Source organism: Schistocerca americana, chromosome 5, assembly GCF_021461395.2.
Source record: "Schistocerca americana isolate TAMUIC-IGC-003095 chromosome 5, iqSchAmer2.1, whole genome shotgun sequence".
Taxonomy (NCBI): Eukaryota; Metazoa; Arthropoda; class Insecta; order Orthoptera; family Acrididae; genus Schistocerca; species Schistocerca americana.
The window spans coordinates 149149981-149169330 of NC_060123.1; positions in this window are offsets into that span (position 1 = coordinate 149149981).

The following is a 19350-nucleotide window of genomic DNA, read 5'->3' on the forward strand; positions in this document are numbered from 1 at the left end:
AATGGCTCTGAGCACTATGGGGCTTAACATCTATGGTAATCCGTCCCCTAGAACTTAGAGCAACTTAAACCTAACTAACCTAAGGACATCACACAACACCCAGTCATCACGAAGCAGGGAAAATCCCTGACCCCCGCCGGGAATCGAACCCGGGAACTCGGGCGCGGGAAGCGAGAACGGTACCGCAGGACCACGAGCTGCGGACAGGACGTAACTGCTAAAATTATCAGTCCCTAATTTTACACACTACTTAATCTAAATCATCCTAAGGACAAACACACACACCCATGCCCGAGGGGGGACTCGAACCTCCGCCGGGATCAGCCGCACAGTCCATGACTGCTGCGCCCTAGACCGCTCGGCTAATCCCGCGTGGCTCAGCTTAACAGCTCATGTTGCTTACAAGAATAATATACAGAGGAATGGAAAAGAAAATTGAAGATGCGCTAGATGGCGATCAGTTTGGCTTTAGGAAAGGTAAAGGCACGAGAGAGGCAATTCTGACGTTGCAGTTAATAATGGATGTGAGACTAAAGAAAAGTCTACATCTATATTTATACTCCGCAAGCCACCCAACGGTGTGTGGCGGAGGGCACCTTACGTGCCACTGTCATTACCTCCCTTTCCTGTTCCAGTCGCGCATGGTTCGCGGGAAGAACGACTGCCGGAAAGCCTCCGTGCGCGCTCGAATCTTCTAATTTTACATTTGTGATCTCCTCGGGAGGTATAAGTAGGGGGAAGCAATATATTCGATACCACATCCAGAAACGCACCCTCTCGAAACCTGGACAGCAAGCTACACCGCGATGCAGAGCGCCTCTCTTGCAGAGTCTGCCACTTGAGTTTGCTAAACATCTCCGTAACCCTATCACGCTTACCAAATAACCCTGTGACGAAACGCGCTGGTCTTCTTTGGGTCTTCAAGACACGTTCATCGGATTTGTCGACCTGGAAAAGGGTTCAGCAATGTAAAATGGTGCAAGATGTTCGAAAATCTCAGAAAAGTAGTGGTAAGCCATAGGGAGAGACGAGTCATATACAATATGTACCACAGCAAGAGGGAATAATAAGAGTGGACGACCAAGAACGAAGTGCTCGTTTTAAAAAGGGTGTAAGACAAGCAGGTAGCCTTCCACCCCTACTGTTCAATCTGTACATCGAGGAAGCAATGATGGAAATTAAATTAATATTTAGCAGTGGAATTAAAATTCAAGGTGAAAGGATATCAATGATACGAGTCGCTGATGACATTGCTATCCTGAGTGAAAGTGAGAAAGAATTAAATGATCTGCTGAACGGAATGAACAGTCTAATGAGTAGAGTATGGATTGAGAGTGAATCGAAGAAATGCAAATGTGATGAGAAGTAATAGAAATGAGAACAGCGAGAAACTTAACATCAGGATTAATGGTCACGAAGTCAATGAAGTTAAGGAGTTCTGCTACCTAGGCAGCAAACTAACCAATAACGGAAAGAGCAAGGAGAACATAAAAAACAGACTAGCTCTGGCAAAAAAGGCATTCCTGACCAAGAGAAGCCTACTAATATCCAATATCGGCCTTAATTTGAGGAAGACATTTCTGAGTATGTACGCCAGGAGTACAGCATTGTATGGTTGTGATACATGGACTGGGAAAACCGGAACAGAAGAGAATCGAAAAATTTGAGATGTGATGCTACAGACGAATGTCGAATATTAGGTGTACTGATAAGGTAAGTAATGAGGGGATTCTACGCATAATCGGAGAGGAAAGGAATATGTGGAAAACACTGATAAGGAGAAGGAAGAGGATGACAGGACACCTACTAAGATATGAGGGAATGACTTCCATGGTACTAGAGGGAGCTGTAGAGGACAAAAACTGAAGAGGAAGATAGAGATTGGAATACATCCAGTAAATAATTGAGGACGTAGGTTGCAAGTGCTACTCTGAGATGAAGAGGTTAGCAAAGGAGAGGAATTAGTTGCGAGACGCATGTAACAAGTCAGAAGACTCATGACCAAAAAAAATGTGGTTGATACCAGTTTATAATTTCATTTCTTATCTGTTGTATTTATTTCCAATTTTTCATATCCATACTTATTATGGTGTGTATGTGTGTATGTATGTATGGGGGTTCCACGTCACCTCCTAAACAACTTGACCAATTTCAAACAAATTTTGTAAACATGTCGCTTACCGTCGGGCAACAAGGTTCAAAATGGTTCAAATGGCTCTAAGCACTATGGGACTTAACATCTGTGGTCATCAGTCCCCTAGAACTTAGAACTGCTTAAACCTAACTAACCTAAGGACGTCACACACATCCATGCCCGAGGCAGGATTCGAACCTGCAACCCTAGCGGTCACGCGGTTCCAAACTGAAGCGCCTAGAACCGCACTGCCACACCGGCCGGCCAGGCAACAAGCACTGGTGAGGCAAGAACCACCTATCTGTCATAGTTCAAGAGATATAATGTCATAAACAACGAGATGAATGAAAAATTTCGACGTTTAAATTTATTGCTTCTGTGTTACTAATCCTGTTCGCAATAAATTTCTCAACCTGTATCCACATATGTCGCTAAATCCACTAACAAAATTATATCATGATACCACTCATAGTTCAGGAGATATGATATCATAAACACTCAGAAGCGTGAAAAGTTTCTGCATTCTGTATGACGTTTAAATTTATTATTTCTTTGCTACCAACTCTGTTCGCTACCCTTTTGGCAGACTTCATCCAAATCTGCCGCTGTATGAACCTACAAAATTATATCATTTCATAATACATATATGAGGAGATATGTCACAAACACTGAAAAAAGTCACTCATGCATGCTTTCAGTACATTTGTTATTTACTACTTAGACATTCCTAATATCGAGAGCAGGCCGTTGTGGCCGAGCGGTTCTAGGCGCTTCAGTCTGGAAGCGCGCGACCGCTACGGTCACTGTTTCGAATCCTGCCTCGGAAATAGATGTGTGTGATGTCCTTAGGTTAGATAGGTTTAAGTAGTTCTAAGTTCTAGGGGACTGATGACCTCAGATGTTAAGTCCCATAGTGCTGAGAGCCATTTTTGAACCTAATATCGAGTCAGCTTAAGGAAATCCATGACACCTGGCAGTGCTGTTGACAACTTTCTGTTGCGAAGCGTAAACGGTTGTAGGCGAAAACAATTGCCGTCTATAGAGCCATGAAGAGACGTTTCCACAGACACGTTTACAAAATCACGTTGTAGACAAGCGAAGCCACTGTACTTATCCATCTGTATAACATGCGCAATTCTCTGTGCGACTGTTCCATGATATCAAAAGTGTTTTTATGACTATAACGAAATGAAATTTTTTCTTTATTACAGTACAAACACAGTTCGTTTTTTTTCCGTTTCTAATAGAAAACTGGGAAAATGAATAACTGGACAATGCCGGATCTGTCAGCTAGTTGTAACTGTAAGAGCAATGAAAACACAAGTGTTACTCGTTCCCTGCTGAGAGAACGTGCCTAATGTCTAAGAAAAATATAAAAATTATTACAGTAATTCAATACACCTCTGCCTTCTTAAAACGACATCAAACTGGAGTAAAATTTCGAGCTGTCGACGATAATCTCAATGGTGTTCGCCAGAGCTAAGTGCCTGTCGTCTTTATTGTTATTTCAAATTCAGGCGAAGGCTTGGACCGGCTGGGGGTTAGACTGCCCATCGGCCTAAGAGTTGCACCTCAAAGTAGCACGATAAACAACAAATAAGGTGGTAATTTCGGTTTTTAATCTATATATACATGAGACTTCGACAAAGTTTCGGTACAGACGTGTGATTCACATGGGCAGCAGAAACACACTGATGTCGGTGCTACTAGGAATGGTGATGAATTAAAAGGACACAGTTTCATTACCGCTGCTATGACAGTCTTATTCTAGAATAATAATCAGTAGATCTTCGATTAATCGACCTATGTCGTTGCGATTTTGTGCCGCCGGATTCGTGTCTGCGATGTTAGCTACGCCATCGCTCTCGTTGTGAAGCAAACAACGCAGCGAATTCTTCCGTAGTCTCTGAAAGCGCGCTTCCATGCACGACGAAAGCCTCATCTACAACGAAGCGAATGGAGGCGAACACAAGCGAGCGCAGACAATTCGCCAGTGTTAACAGTGAACAATCTCTTACACAGGAGGGAGCCAAAGAGAAAAGTAGAGAATGGCCATGGTCGCGCAAACCCTACGAACGTTGCGTCATCTTCTCTGTTTTTTTTTTTTTTTTTTTTTTTTTTTTGTTCTAATAGCCGGCACATTGGTTTCACTCTCCACAATACTAGTAATAGCCTCGGTGCAAAACTGCGGTATTTGGAAAGGATTATTTCGCATGCTGAGCGCACTGTTTCTGACATAGCAAGTGAAACAGGGAACACAGAAATGTAGTTGTCTTTCTTTATACAAGCGTGATACGCAACGGGTAGTGCATTTATCGCTGAATTACTGCTCATTCGTTACCAGTAATCCAAAGCCAAGGCGTGAATCTGACGGGGAAATTTCCAAGCCAGACGAGCAATATAACCTTAAAGGTTGGCATTTTTACTCTAGTTCTTAGCATCTGGAGACAGCTACTGTGAGACGGCAGATAGGTGCGGCTAGACGCACTCTTGTTTCGCGGTGAAGCGAGAGTATTGACACAGGGGAGAATATCTGGCGAGGGGCAGCTTATAGAGATGTCTGTCTGTGTAGAAGACGATACCTGAGCCTCTGCTATTCGCAGAATATGTGGGCCATGAAGTAAGCCATCAAGTAGTGTGAAGGGTTATTGCGAGTGGTTTTCCCCGGCCGAGAGCCCGTTTCGGTTTCGCGGGCGGCACGGGGGTGGTACCATGACGAAATCTCAGAGACTGCAAATTATTTCACAGCCGCCATATACGCAAAATTCAAACTTTTTTTTGATACAGAATAGGCAATGGCTTCCCATGAAAAAGAGAAACTTGGCGAGGAAGCACTACCACACACACACACACACACACACACACTCTGCCGATACTTCTTGGTATTGACAATGAAAGATATGAATGCACGTATTTCCTTAAAAAATTACTTACCTATAAACTTCTTAAGCGATCTTAACGAAAGAAGATCAACTGATAATTCTTGAAATGTATTCCTGGAAATTTTTCTATCAAAGCAGTACAATTTCAGTTACGAACCGAAATGTTGAATCTGAGGGTTAAAAAACTCATTTTGGTGCTAAATAAATTGCGTAAGAATAAGTGTGGATACACTGTTAAATAACAGTCTACAATAGCTATTTCAGAGTTTTAATTTTCCTTGGATGTAAAATAGTTTGAGCATTTCGCCAAATAAGATGCAAATAACTCATAAACCAAGGACCCTGCAAAGGACTAAAGCCGACAAGGAAAATCTGATGCAATTACAGCCGTAATTATTGTGTGACTCTTATAGTAATGATTCGTTTAACATAATTTTTAGTCGTTATGAACTTCATGTTCAACGAACAAATCGCAGTACACACGATTTTCTGATGAAATGGCAATGAAACGCATTTTTTTTTTTTAATCTCGAAGAAATCATAGCGCAAGCATGAGTCATGTAGTGTTTTTAGATGTGTAGTTTTTATAGTAATACGTACAGATGTATAATTTCGAGGGTTTTGCAACGGTAGATCGAGTCTATATAAAGGCAACGATCATGCTGGCCTGGGCAGTTCGATTTTAGTGGTCGGTGAGGAAGGTCACGTGTCACGACGGCTCTTGGAATCCGCAGAATCACTTCAGGAGTTCGAAAACTTAAAGAAACATTCCGACATTTTCACTCGTGGTCTTTGAGCCACACCGGGTGTTTAAAGACTTGTGAAATTTCTGTATGTGTTCGTGGGATCCACGAAGTAATCCCCAACCGATGTTCTGAACTTTTACTTTGTACTGCAGTGTCCTGAGACAGTTTTAGTGCATTCTTGGTCGAGCTCGAGAATCAAACTATATTGACGGCGAAAAAAATCGCAACACCAAGAAGGAGTCGTGTGACATAAACGAAAGTTGGTAGGCGAGTTTCTTCATCTAAAAGATGACGTCATTTCACATTTCGGGCCAGTCGCAAAAGAGTGGCACTAGTAGCACCACTATGAGGGTGAAAATTAGGTTTGCCTTAAATACACACTATAATGGTCGTGAGCGTCAGTCACCTTTGAGACTGGACGTGGTGAGTTGATGTCAGTAAAGAACGCATTTAAGGCGACAAAGGCCTCATTAACGACGCCATTTGGAATTTGTACGAGGTCGTGTGATAAGGTTACGGGAAGCTGAATGCTCCTTCTGCGATACTGCAGAAAGACGGGGGTAGAATGTAGCCACTGTACATCTACTCTGTAGGAATCAACATGAATTCCGGAAAGAGCGATAGTGTGAGACCCAACTCGCTTTATTTGTTCATGAGACCCAGAAAATATTAGATACAGGCTCCCAGGTGGATGCCATTTTCCTTGAGTTCCGGAAGGCGTTCGATACAGTTCCGCACTGTCCCCTGATATACAAAGTAAGAGCCTACGGAATATCAGACCAGCTGTGTGGCTGGATTGAAGAGTTTTTAGCAAACAGAACATAGCATATTGTTCTCACTGGAGAGACGTCTACAGACGTTGAAGTAACCTCTGGCGTGCCACAGGGGAGTGATATGGGACCATTCCTTTTCACAATATATATAAATGACCTAGTAGATAGTGTCGGAAGTTCCATGCGGCTTCGCTGATGATGCTGTAGTATACAGAGAAGTTGCAGCATTAGAAAATTGCAGCGAAATGTAGGAAGATCTGCAGCGGATAGGTACTTGGTGCAGGGAGTGGCAACTGACCCTTAACATAGACAATGTAATGTATTGCGAATACACAGAAAGAAGGATCCTTTATTGTATGATTATATGATAGCGGAACAAACACTGGTAGCAGTTACTTCTATAAAATATCTGGGAGCATGCGTACGGAACGATTTGAAGTGGACTGATCATATAAAATTAATTGTTGGTAAGGCGGTTGCCAGGTTGAGATTCACTGGGAGAGTCCTTAGAAAATGTAGTCCATCAACAAAGGAGGTGGCTTACAAAACACTCGTTCGACCTATACTTGAGTACTGCTCATCAGTGCGGGATCCGTGCTAGGTCGGGTTGACGGAGGAGATAGAGAAGATCCAAAGAAGAGAGCACGTTTCGTCACAGGGTTACTTGATAAGAGTGACAGCGTTACGGAGATGTTTAGCAAACTCAAGTGGTAGACTCGGCAAGAGAGGCGCTCTGCATCACGGTGTAGCTTGCTGTCCAAGTTTCTAGAGGGTGCGTTTCTGGATATGGTATCGAATATATTGCTTCCCCCTAGTTATACCTCCCGAGGAGATCACAAATGTAAAATTAGAGATATTAGAGCGCGCACGGAGGCTTTCCGGCAGTCGTTCTTCCCGCGAACCATACGGGACTGGAACAGGAAAGGGAGGTAATGACAGTGGCACGTAAAGTGCCCTCCGCCACACAGCGTTGCGTAGCTTGCGGAGTAGAAATGTAGATGTGGATGTAGATGATGTAGATGTAGACTGCTGGCAGCGTTGGTCACGACAATGTACGGTCACAGGAATACTGGTCTCCTGACAGCCACGTGACACTAGAGAGGGGGAAGACCAAACTGTTCGGCGTATGGCTCTGGTGCATCGTACTGCGTCTGCAGCAGCAGTCTGAGCAGCAATTGGCACGACAGTGACACAATGAATTGTTACAAACCGGTTACTTAAGAAAACTTCCGGTACAGACGGCCTGTAGCGTGCATTCCACTGACCCCAAAACACCGTCATTTTCGACTTCAGTGGTGTCAAGCAAGAGTCCATTCTGGGAGGGGTGGGGGTCAAGGTGGAGGTTTGTTATGTTTTATAACGAAAGCTGGTTCTTCCTCGGCGACAGTGATGGCCGTTTGTTGGTTAGAAGGAAAGTAGTTGAAGGCTGTCTGAGTACCAGATGCACGGGATCTACACCTGGGGTCATGGTGTGCGGTGCGATTTCACATGACAGTAGGAGCAGTCTAGCGGTCATCTCACTCAACCTTACTGTGAATTTGTCGTCAGTCTGACGATTAGACATGTTGTCTGCCACTCATGAACAGCATTCCAGCGGGGTTTTCCAACAAGATAACGTTCGCCCACATACAACTGTTATAACCCAACATGGTCTACAGAGTGTCGAGGTGTTTCCTTGGTCTGTTCGAGCACCAAATCTGTCCCCAATCGAGCACATGTCAGACATCACCAGACAACAACTCCAGCGTTATCCCCAACCAGCATCAACTGTCCCTGTATTGACCGACCAAGTGCAACAGGCACTGAACTCCAGCCCACAAACTGACATCTGCCACCTGTATAATACAATGCAAGCACCTTTGCATACTTTCATTCACCATTGTGGCGGTTACATCAATTAATGATGTACCGACATTTCACATTTGCAATGGCTTATCTCTAAAATGTTGACTGGCAATGGCAAAGAAAGCGTTTCTGAAGAAGAGAGATTTGTTAACATCGAGTATAGATTTAAGTGTCAGGAAATCGTTTCTAAAAGTATTTGCATGGAGTGTAGCCATGTGCGTAAGTGAAACGTGGACGACAAATAATTTGGACAAGAAGAGAATAGAAGCTTTCGAAATGTGGTGCTACAGAAGAATGCTGAAGATTAGATGGGTAGATCACGTAACTAATGAGGAGGTACTGAACTGGAGAGAAGAGGAGTTTGTGGCACAACTTGACTATAAGAAGGGATCGGTTGGTAGGACATGTTCTGAGGCATCAAGGGATCACCAGTTTAGTATTGGAGGGCAGCGTGGAGGGTAAAAATCATAGAGGGAGACCAAGAGATGAATACACTAAGCAGATGCAGAAGGATGTAGGTTGCAGTAGGTATTGGGAGATGAAGAAGCTTGCACAGGATAGAGTAGCACGGAGAGCTGCATCAAGCCAGTCTCAGGACCGAAGACCACAACTAAAAACATCTCTCGATTACATTAACCTCTTCCTAGACAAATATACGAAAGTTCATTGCCTTGTGTGAATTATTTTTTGGTGCTGCGATTTTTTTTTTTTTTTTTTTTTTTTGCGTCAGTGTATCTTGCACTCACAGTATTAAGGAAGGGTTCAATAAGCATTTTACTTACTGAACAGTAGCCTTTTTTTGTTACAGACGGTTATTTATTTCGTCAGTCATAATCCTGTCTGTAATTATATCAATATGTAGGTTGATAATAGAACAATAACGTAGTAATGAAACAGGTTTGTGGCTATGGCAGAGCTAACAAACTTTAAAAATCGGCCACATTCTTAGTTAACCTCGTTTACACGAACCGAGTGTGCGAAGAGTGAAAACGTTAGTACGTTTCACCACGTTAGTAATTGTTTCGAATTTCAATAGCTGCTGTATCTCAGATAGGTCCCTATGTCTGTAGTGACTTATACGAAACGCTTAAGGATTTCATTAAAGTGCGTATAACAACTATAATGGCAATAAAGTACTATTAATGTAAAGTGAAATATACATGCGACTAGGCTACTTAAAATCTGCCTTATAAGTAGTTCAAGCCAAGATAATGTGATCGAGGCGAGAAATTTTTATTTATTGGGTAAATACATCAATAGATTCTAAAATAGCCGTGATACATGTTTAATGTAATTAAAGATACCTTGAACATAAGCCACAAGAACAATCAGCTCTTGCGTATATATTTGATTTTGCAATAATCTTCGTAAGAAATATATTTTCGTATTTCTTTTCTTTCAAGAAAATTTATGGTGCTCTTCCTCTCTAATAAAAAGAAATACAAAAGCGTGTGCCTCTTCACATCGTTGCTGCCTGATGAAAGTTGTTGTTGTTGTTGTTGTGGTCTTCAGTCCTGAGACTGGTTTGATGCAGCTCTCCATGCTACTCTATCCTGTGCAAGCTTTTTCATCTCCCAATACCTACTGCAACCTACATCCTTCTGAATCTGCTTAGTGTATTCATCTCTTGGTCTCCCCCTACGATTTTTACCCTCCACGCTGCCCTCCAATACTAAATTGGTGATCCCTTGATGCCTCAGAACATGTCCTACCAACCGATCCCTTCTTCTGGTCAAGTTGTGCCACAAACTTCTCTTCTCCCCAATCCTATTCAATACTTCCTCATTAGTTATGTGATCTACCCATCTAATCTTCAGCATTCTTCTGTAGCACCACATTTCGAAAGCTTCTATTCTCTTCTTGTCCAAACTATTTATCGTCCATGTTTCACTTCCATACATGGCTACACTCCATACGAATACTTTCAGAAATGACTTCCTGACACTTAAATCAATACTGGATGTTAACAAATTTCTCTTCTTCAGAAACGCTTTCCTTGCCATTGCCAGCCCACATTTTATATCCTCTCTACTTCGACCATCATCAGTTATTTTGCTCCCCAAATAGCAAAACTCCTTTACTACTTTAAGTGCCTCATTTCCTAATCTAATTCCCTCAACATCACCCGACTTAATTAGACTACATTCCATTATCCTTGTTTTGCTTTTGTTGATGTTCATCTTATATCCTCCTTTCAAGACACTGTCCATTCCGTTCAACTGCTCTTCCAAGTCCTTTGCTGTCTCTGACAGAATTACAATGTCATCGGCGAACCTCAAAGTTTTTATTTCTTCTCCATGAATTTTAATACCTACTCCGAATTTTTCTTTTGTTTCCTTTACTGCTTGCTCAATATACAGATTGAACAACATCGGGGACAGGCTACAACCTTGTCTTACTCCCTTCCCAACCACTGCTTCCCTTTCATGTACCTCGACTCTTATAACTGCCATCTGGTTTCTGTACAAATTGTAAATAGCCTTTCGCTCCCTGTATTTTACCCCTGCCACCTTTAGAATTTGAAAGAGAGTATTCCAGTCAACATTGTCAAAAGTTTTCTCTAAGTCTACAAATGCTAGAAACGTAGGTTTGCCTTTCCTTAATCTTTCTTCTAAGATAAGTCGTAAGGTCAGTATTGCCTCACGTGTTCCAGTGTTTCTACGGAATCCAAACTGATCTTCCCCGAGGTTGGCTTCTACTAGTTTTTCCATTCGTCTGTAAAGAATTCGTGTTAGTATTTTGCAGCTGTGACTTATTAAGCTGATAGTTCGGTAATTTTCACATCTGTCAACACCTGCTTTCTTTGGGATTGAAATTATTATATTCTTCTTGAAGTCTGAGGGTATTTCGCCTGTTTCATACATCTTGCTCACCAGATGGTAGAGTTTTGTCAGGACTGGCTCTCCCACGGCCGTCAGTAGTTCCAATGGAATATTGTCTACTCCGGGGGCCTTGTTTCGACTCAGGTCTTTCAGTGCTCTGTCAAACTCTTCACGTAGTATCGTATCTCCAATTTCATCTTCATCTACATCCTTTTCCATTTCCATAATATTGTCCTCAAGTACATCGCCCTTGTATAGACCCTCTATATACTCCTTCCACCTTTCTGCTTTCCCTTCTTTGCTTAGAACTGGGTTTCCATCTGAACTCTTGATATTCATACAAGTCGTTCTCTTATCTCCAAAGGTCTCTTTAATTTTCCTGTAGGCGGTATCTATCTTACCCCTAGTGAGATAGGCCTCTACATCCTTACATTTGTCCTCTAGCCATTCCTGCTTAGCCATTTTGCACTTCCTGTCGATCTCATTTTTGAGACGTTTGTATTCCTTTTTGCCTGTTTCACTTACTGCATTTTTATATTTTCTCCTTTCATCAATTAAATTCAATATTTCTTCTGTTACCCAAGGATTTCTACTAGCCCTCGTCTTTATACCTACTTGATCCTCTGCTGCCTTCACTACTTCATCCCTCAAAGCTACCCATTCTTCTTCTACTGTATTTATTTCCCCCATTCCTGTCAATTGCTCCCTTATGCTCTCCCTGAATCTCTGTACAACCTCTGGTTCTTTTAGTTTATCCAGGTCCCATCTCCTTAAATTCACACCTTTTTGCAGTTTCTTCAGTTTTAATCTACAGGTCATAACCAATAGATTGTGGTCAGAGTCCACATCTGCCCCTGGAAATGTCTTACAATTTAAAACCTGGTTCCTAAATCTCTGTCTTACCATTATATAATCTATCTGATACCTTTTAGTATCTCCAGGGTTCTTCCATGTATACAACCTTCTTTCATGATTCTTAAACCAAGTGTTAGTTATGATTATGTTGTGCTCTGTGCAAAATTCTACCAGGCGGCTTCCTCTTTCATTTCTGTCCCCCAATCCATATTCACCTACTATGTTTCCTTCTCTCCCTTTTCCTACACTCGAATTCCAGTCACCCATGACTATTAAATTTTCGTCTCCCTTCACAATCTGAATAATTTCTTTTATTTCATCATACATTTCTTCAATTTCTTCGTCATCTGCAGAGCTAGTTGGCATATAAACTTGTACTACTGTAGTAGGTGTGGGCTTCGTATCTATCTTGGCCACAATAATGCGTTCACTATGCTGTTTGTAGTAGCTTACCCGCATTCCTATTTTCCTTTTCATTATTAAACCTACTCCTGCATTACCCCTATTTGATTTTGTGTTTATAACCCTGTAGTCACCTGACCAGAAGTCTTGTTCCTCCTGCCACCGAACTTCACTAATTCCCACTATATCTAACTTCAACCTATCCATTTCCCTTTTTAAATTTTCTAACCTACCTGCCCGATTAAGGGATCTGACATTCCACGCTCCGATCCGTAGAATGCCAGTTTTCTTTCTCCTGATAACGACATCCTCCTGAGTAGTCCCCGCCGGGAGATCCGAATGGGGGACTATTTTACCTCCGGAATATTTTACCCAAGTAAGTAATTAATTTATCGTCTTTCTCGTGTTCTCTGTTGGACTTCGGTAACTTCCTGCCACGAGTACTTCCTGTCGTTCAGTTTCTGTGCTGCAGATCTTCTGACATTTCCCCCACTTTGGTGAATAAAAATAAACTTTGAACCCCCAATAAATCACACCACGAATCCAATTTGAGGATTTCTCAATTTCTGGTCATGAAGTTTAATGACTGCAGTTAGTTCCAGGTTTCTGGTACCGAAGTTTACTTGAGCTATTCGGCCATACTATTTATGTGCCATTAAATATTTATAAATCAAAACATGTCTTCATACCACAATATTTATTATTTAAACAACACACAAAAGACTGCCATTGGACATGTTTACGCACTGCTGCCAACCTACATTTCTATGGTATTCACAGAAATTAAAACTGTTGCGTCTACACCACCTACCACAGAATTCACTCTGAACTGCCGTTTGAAGTCTTTCTAAAATGTATTTGATTATATCCCTCTCCTCACCGTTTTAGGGAATGTGAGATCATAAAAACGACGTATAAACATTTATTTATTAATAGCCTGTAGGCTAGCGCCATTTAAGTTTATATTTCTCTTAACTTAAAGGATTTTGCTTTTGCGAATTAAATTTTTTGATTGTGTGTTAACGTCGTAGCAACCACACTTGAATCCGCTATTATTTCCACGATTCCGCCTGCCACCGTAGAAAATAAAGTAAATTAAAAAAAAAAGACTGAGAACTGATATGTAAAGTGTCTCATCTTAGAGGAATTTTTGTGCTGATCCAAAACCTGGTCTTACATTTTGCAAGTCTGTAATACTTCCGAAGTTATGGCGAATTTAATACTATGATTTATATTTCCGTAATATTAATTCATTTGACGTGCTTGGGTTACAGCTGTGTGTGTAAAGCATGACCTTTTTTACTCCAGTATCTGTTGAATAAATGTTACCTTTCAAAACAGTCATGTAATTGAATTTTAATATTGCACAACAGCTACCTTTGTTAATACGCGATACAATTTTGTAATTAACCAAATGAGTAGGTTCGCCATGAAAGCAATTATCCTATTATGGACTTTAGATGTTTTAGATCCTCAAATCATGGAAGCAAAATATTAAATTAATTGGTTTCTACGTTTAAAGCAATTACTTCCTACGGGAATCCTAAAATACAATTTCAGAAGGCTTGTTTGGTACCTATGGGACCAGCAATCGATGAGTTACGTTGTTGTGTTATAAATACATCTTAAATGCAAAAAAAAATTAAATTTCCCTGTGCTGTGAGTGGCGAAACGGAGAACACGAGAACACTGATGTTTTGCTCAAGGACCTGCAACCGGCGAATCACGAGCTAACGCCTCTGAATGCGAACCGAACACGACTGTGTGCTGTTCGCTCGTGTTCACCTACCGTACACACCAGTGAGAACGCTCGTTCACCGACGCTCGTTACCTTGCGTTCGCTCCAGTGTAAACCGAGCTTGAGACTACAGCCACACTAACCATTAAAGAAACTGTTACACGTTTTTATCGTAATGGATTCTTTGATGACAGAGTAGCAGTAAGATGGTGCATGGGTCAAGATCTCTGTTCATCAGTCATAGCTGTATGTTCATTTGGGAGGATTTGCTCATCAGCAGCTGATTTTTCTACATCATAATCTCTGGCTCCATGACGTCTCAATGATACAGATAATTAGAGACCTGTTGTTCGTTATATTGTGATGGAGCTGAAAGTTTTACACCATGAAGCACCAGTTTGATATTTATCGAAGATTGCAGCAATGTTCATCTAGTGGTTTAGCCGATTCCTACTTTCCATGAATCCCATACACTAAAGAACGCCAATTTTGTCCGTACTACACTATGTTCGAAAGTCTTTCCAGATCTGAATCAATTGCTTCAGCACACCTCGTCCTTTGCCGACCTCTTCTATTAGTACCTTCAAACTTCCCCTAGCGAACTCCTGTCTCTCAGTACCTCTAAGACACATAACCACCATTTAAGTCACATTTCGGGGTAAGAATACGCAACGACTTTCAAAACGAATAACAAGAAAGGTGGCCCTCAAGATAACAAATTGTATTTTTATTCCAAGACTATTCCTATTACTTCCCAATCAGATAATTAAAATTAATAAAGATGATCAAGGGATCTTGTCTACTTGAATAACAGATAGAATTCAATTTCACGACAGGTTTATTCCTTAAAAGACATGAATTAAATGGAACAGAAGTCAAAATAACACACTGATTATATTCTTCTTCATGTTCATAAAGCGAAGTGTCCTGACAGACAGTTGACAAAGCTGAACAGAGGGTGATAACTTGACTCTAATGATTTACAAAATGGATAACACGGTCTAACTGATTGGTACAAAAGACAGTAATTGTGAACTGTATCCTGAAGCAAACTATCACAATGCGGTTCAATCAGAAAGAGGAATTCACTGCAGGCAAATGCCGGGAAGGTTCCTTTGAAAGGGCACGGCCGACCTCCTTCCCCGTCCTTCCCTAATCCGATGAGACCGATGACCTCGCTGTTTGGTCTCTTCCCCCTAAACAATCCAATCCAATCCGCTGCTGCTGTTAATGTGCGATGAAGTAAGAGAAATATGCTCCAAAGATTTCTAGTGCTGTCGCTGCGAAATGCTCACCGTGGACACGTAGAAATCCCGAGATGCAATGCCCAGTGCGGCTTGGCTTCAGGTCGAGCGGTGGACCTCCTTCTCCTCCTTCCATTCGATCCACCTTCTCTTCGGCGATACTGCAGGAAGATTTGGCAGGGATGTAGCTGATGTACGTGATTGCGGGCAGCGGTGGTCATCAGAATGTACGGTCGCAAAAAGACCAGGCTTCGGACGGCCACGTAACACTACCGAGAGGGACGAGCGTCGTGCTCGGTGTATAGCTCGGCGGATCGTACTGCATCTGCAGCAGCAATCTGGGCAGCAGTTGGCACCACAGTGACACAACAAACTGTTACAAAACGGTTAATTCAAGGGAAGCTGCGAGTCAGACGCCCTGTAGCGTGCATTCCACTGACCCCAAAACACCGTCATTTGCGACTTCGGTGGTGTCAAGAGAGAGTTCACTGGAGGGGGGGGGGGGGGGGAGTGGAAGAGTCAAAGTGGAGGTCTGTATGTTTTATGACGAAAGCTGGTTCTTCCTCGGTGACAGTGATGGCCGTGTCTTGGTTAGAAGGAAGCCAGTTGAGGGCCTGCAGCCAACCTGTCTGCGTGCCAGACACAGTGGACCTACACCTGTAGTCATGGTCCTGGGTGCGATTTCGTGTGACAGTAGGAGCACTCTTGTGATTATCCCACGTAACCTGACTGCAAATTTGTCGTCAATCTGACGATTCGACACGATGTCTGCCATTTATAAACAGCATTCCAGCGGGGTTTTCCAACACGATAACGTTCGCCCACATACAAATGTTGTAATCCAACGTGATCTATAGAGTGTCGATAGGTTGCCCTGGTCTGCTCGATTACCAGATCTGTCCCCAATCGAGCACATGTCGGACATCATCGGACAACAAGTCCAGCGTCACCCATAGCCAGCACTAATCGTCCCCCGTTTTCCAACACTCATACACATACAACTGTTGTAATCCAACACGATCTACAGAGCTTCGACAGGTTGCCCTGGTCTGCTCGATTACCAGGTCTGTCCCCAATCGAGCACATGTCGGACATCATCGGACAACAAGTCCAGCGTCACCCATAGCCAGCACTAATCGTCCCCCGTTTTCCAACACTCATACACATACAACTGTTGTAATCCAACACGATCTACAGAGCTTCGACAGGTTGCCCTGGTCTGCTCGATTACCAGGTCTGTCCCCAATCGAGCACATGTCGGACATCATCGGACAACAAGTCCAGCGTCACCCATAGCCAGCACTAATCGTCCCCCGTTTTCCAACACTCATACACATACAACTGTTGTAATCCAACACGATCTACAGAGCTTCGACAGGTTGCCCTGGTCTGCTCGATTACCAGGTCTGTCCCCAATCGAGCACATGTCGGACATCATCGGACAACAACTCCAGCGTCATCCACAACCAACACTAATCGTCCCCGTTTTGACCGACCAAGTGCAAGAGGCACGGAACTCCACCCCACAAACTGACATCTGCCACCTGTAAAACACAATGCATGCGCCGTTGCAGGCATGCATTCAACATTCTGGCGGTTACATCGGTTATTAATGAACCAGCATTTCACATCTGCGATGTCATATTTCGCGCATGCATTAACTGGCGATCTTGCAATGCCAAATACTGGGTGGCGCACGAAATGTGTTACCAATTTACAATTTCACAATTTACGACGCATATTAGATATCCCGCTGGAATCTCTACAGCAATACCAGTAGAGCTTGGAAAAACAAATGAGTTACGAAATGACGTGTAATTCACGATACTGCCGCTAGGAGACTAGTAAGCAACAATGGCTGACAATGGAAGACTGACGACACAGCAACGATCGGCAATTGTGTTACTTTTTCATGAAACGAAAAGCCTTGCTGTGCCTCAGAGGCGTTTTCGACAACAGTTCAACACACGATGGCTCCCTTGCAAGAAAACCATCCACAGGTTGTACGATAAATTTATACAGGAAGGAACAGTATTGGAAGCGAAGCGATCTCGGCCTAAGCCTGTTTGTTCGCCAGAGGATATTGAAGCGGTACGAGTTGCTGTACAGAGAAGTCCCGGGAAATCGTGTAGAAAGGCAGCAGTGCAACTGGGAATATCCAGACGCTCCGTTCAACGCATTCTTAAAAGTGACCTCTATAGCTACCCATACAAGATGACCTGTGCACAGAAGCTCACTGAAGAACACAAGCAGCAGAGACTACTGTTTGCTCAGTGGGCGGAGGATAGGGAAGAAACTCTCAACAACATTTGGTTTTCAGACGAGGCGCATTTTCATTTAGACGGTGTGGTTAACAAACAAAATGTACGCTTTTGGGCCACTGAAAACCCACAAGTGCTTCGTGAACGACAACATTATGCTCCGAGGATTACAGCGTGGGCAGCAATTTCCAGTCACTGACTTATTGGGCCCTTTTTTTTTTTTGAAGAAACTGTGAACAGCGAGCGTTATTTGAGCATGCTTCGCAATAGCTTCATTCCACAACTTCTTGCTACTGTCCTTCAACACGCAGTGGTTCATGGAAGATGGAGCAAGGCCACATACTGCAAACACTGTGTTGGTGTTTTTACACGAGCATTTCGACATGCGGATCATATCACTCAAGTTTCCAGGTCGCTTCAATGACGGACAATATTGGCCCCCCAATAGTCCAGACCTCAATCCACGTGACTTTTTTCTCTAGGGGTACCTAAGGAAAAATTTTTTTGCTGAAATGTAGGGTTTCGCAGGGATCGAATTAAGGGTAGAGCCACGGATCGTAACACATCTGAAATGTAACGTCCACTGTTCAAAGTGCCGTCAATGCGAAAAAGAGTTGACCAAAACGTGTAACCAATGGCACCCCATACCATTACGCCGGGTGATACGCCAGCATGGCGATGACGAATACACGCTTCCAATGTGCGTTCACTGCGATGTTACGAAACACGGATGTGACCATCATGATGCTGTAAACAGAACCTGGATTCATCGGGCAAAATGATGTCTTGCCATTCGTGCATCCAGGTTCGTCGTGGAGTACACCATCGCAGGCGCTCCTGTCTGTGATGCAGCGTCAGGGGTAACCGGAGCCATGGTCTCCGAGCTGATAGTCCATGCTGCTGCAAACGTCGTCGAACTGTTCGTGCAGATGGTTGTTGTCTTGCAAACGTGCCCATCTGTTGACTCAGGGATCGAGACGTGGCTGCACGATCCGTTATAGCCATGCGGATAAGATGCCTGTCATCTCGACTGCTAGTGATACGAGGCATTTGGGATCCAGCACGGCGTTCCGTATTACCCTCCTGAACCCACCGATTCCATATTCTGCTAACAGTCATTGGATCTCGACCAACGTGAGCAGCAGTTTCGCGATACGATAAACCGCAATCGCGATAGGCTACAATCCGACCTTTATCAAAGTCGGAAACGTGATGGTACGCATTTCTCCTCCTTACACGAGGCATCACAACAACGTTTCACCAGGCAACACCGGTCAACTACTGTTTGTGTATGAGAAATCGGTTGGAGACTTTCCTCATGTGAGCACGTTGTAGGTATCGCCACCGGCGCTAACCTTGTGTGTATGCTCTGAAAAGCTAATCATTTGCATATCACAACTTCTTCTTCCTGTCGATTAAATTTCACGTCTGTAGCACGCAATCTTCGTGGTGTAGCAATTTTAATGGCCAGTAGTGTACCTGGACACAAAAGTGGAAATCAAGGAGCGAGTCGGCAAGTTCTTTAACTGAGTAACCGTGTTACTCCAAATGCATGGCAAGGAAGAGCGAGGGCCCGAGTTCGAGTCCCGGGCAGGGCGCTGGGCCGCTGGCGAGAGCAGGGCAGGTAATTGCGCCGCACGCTGGGCGG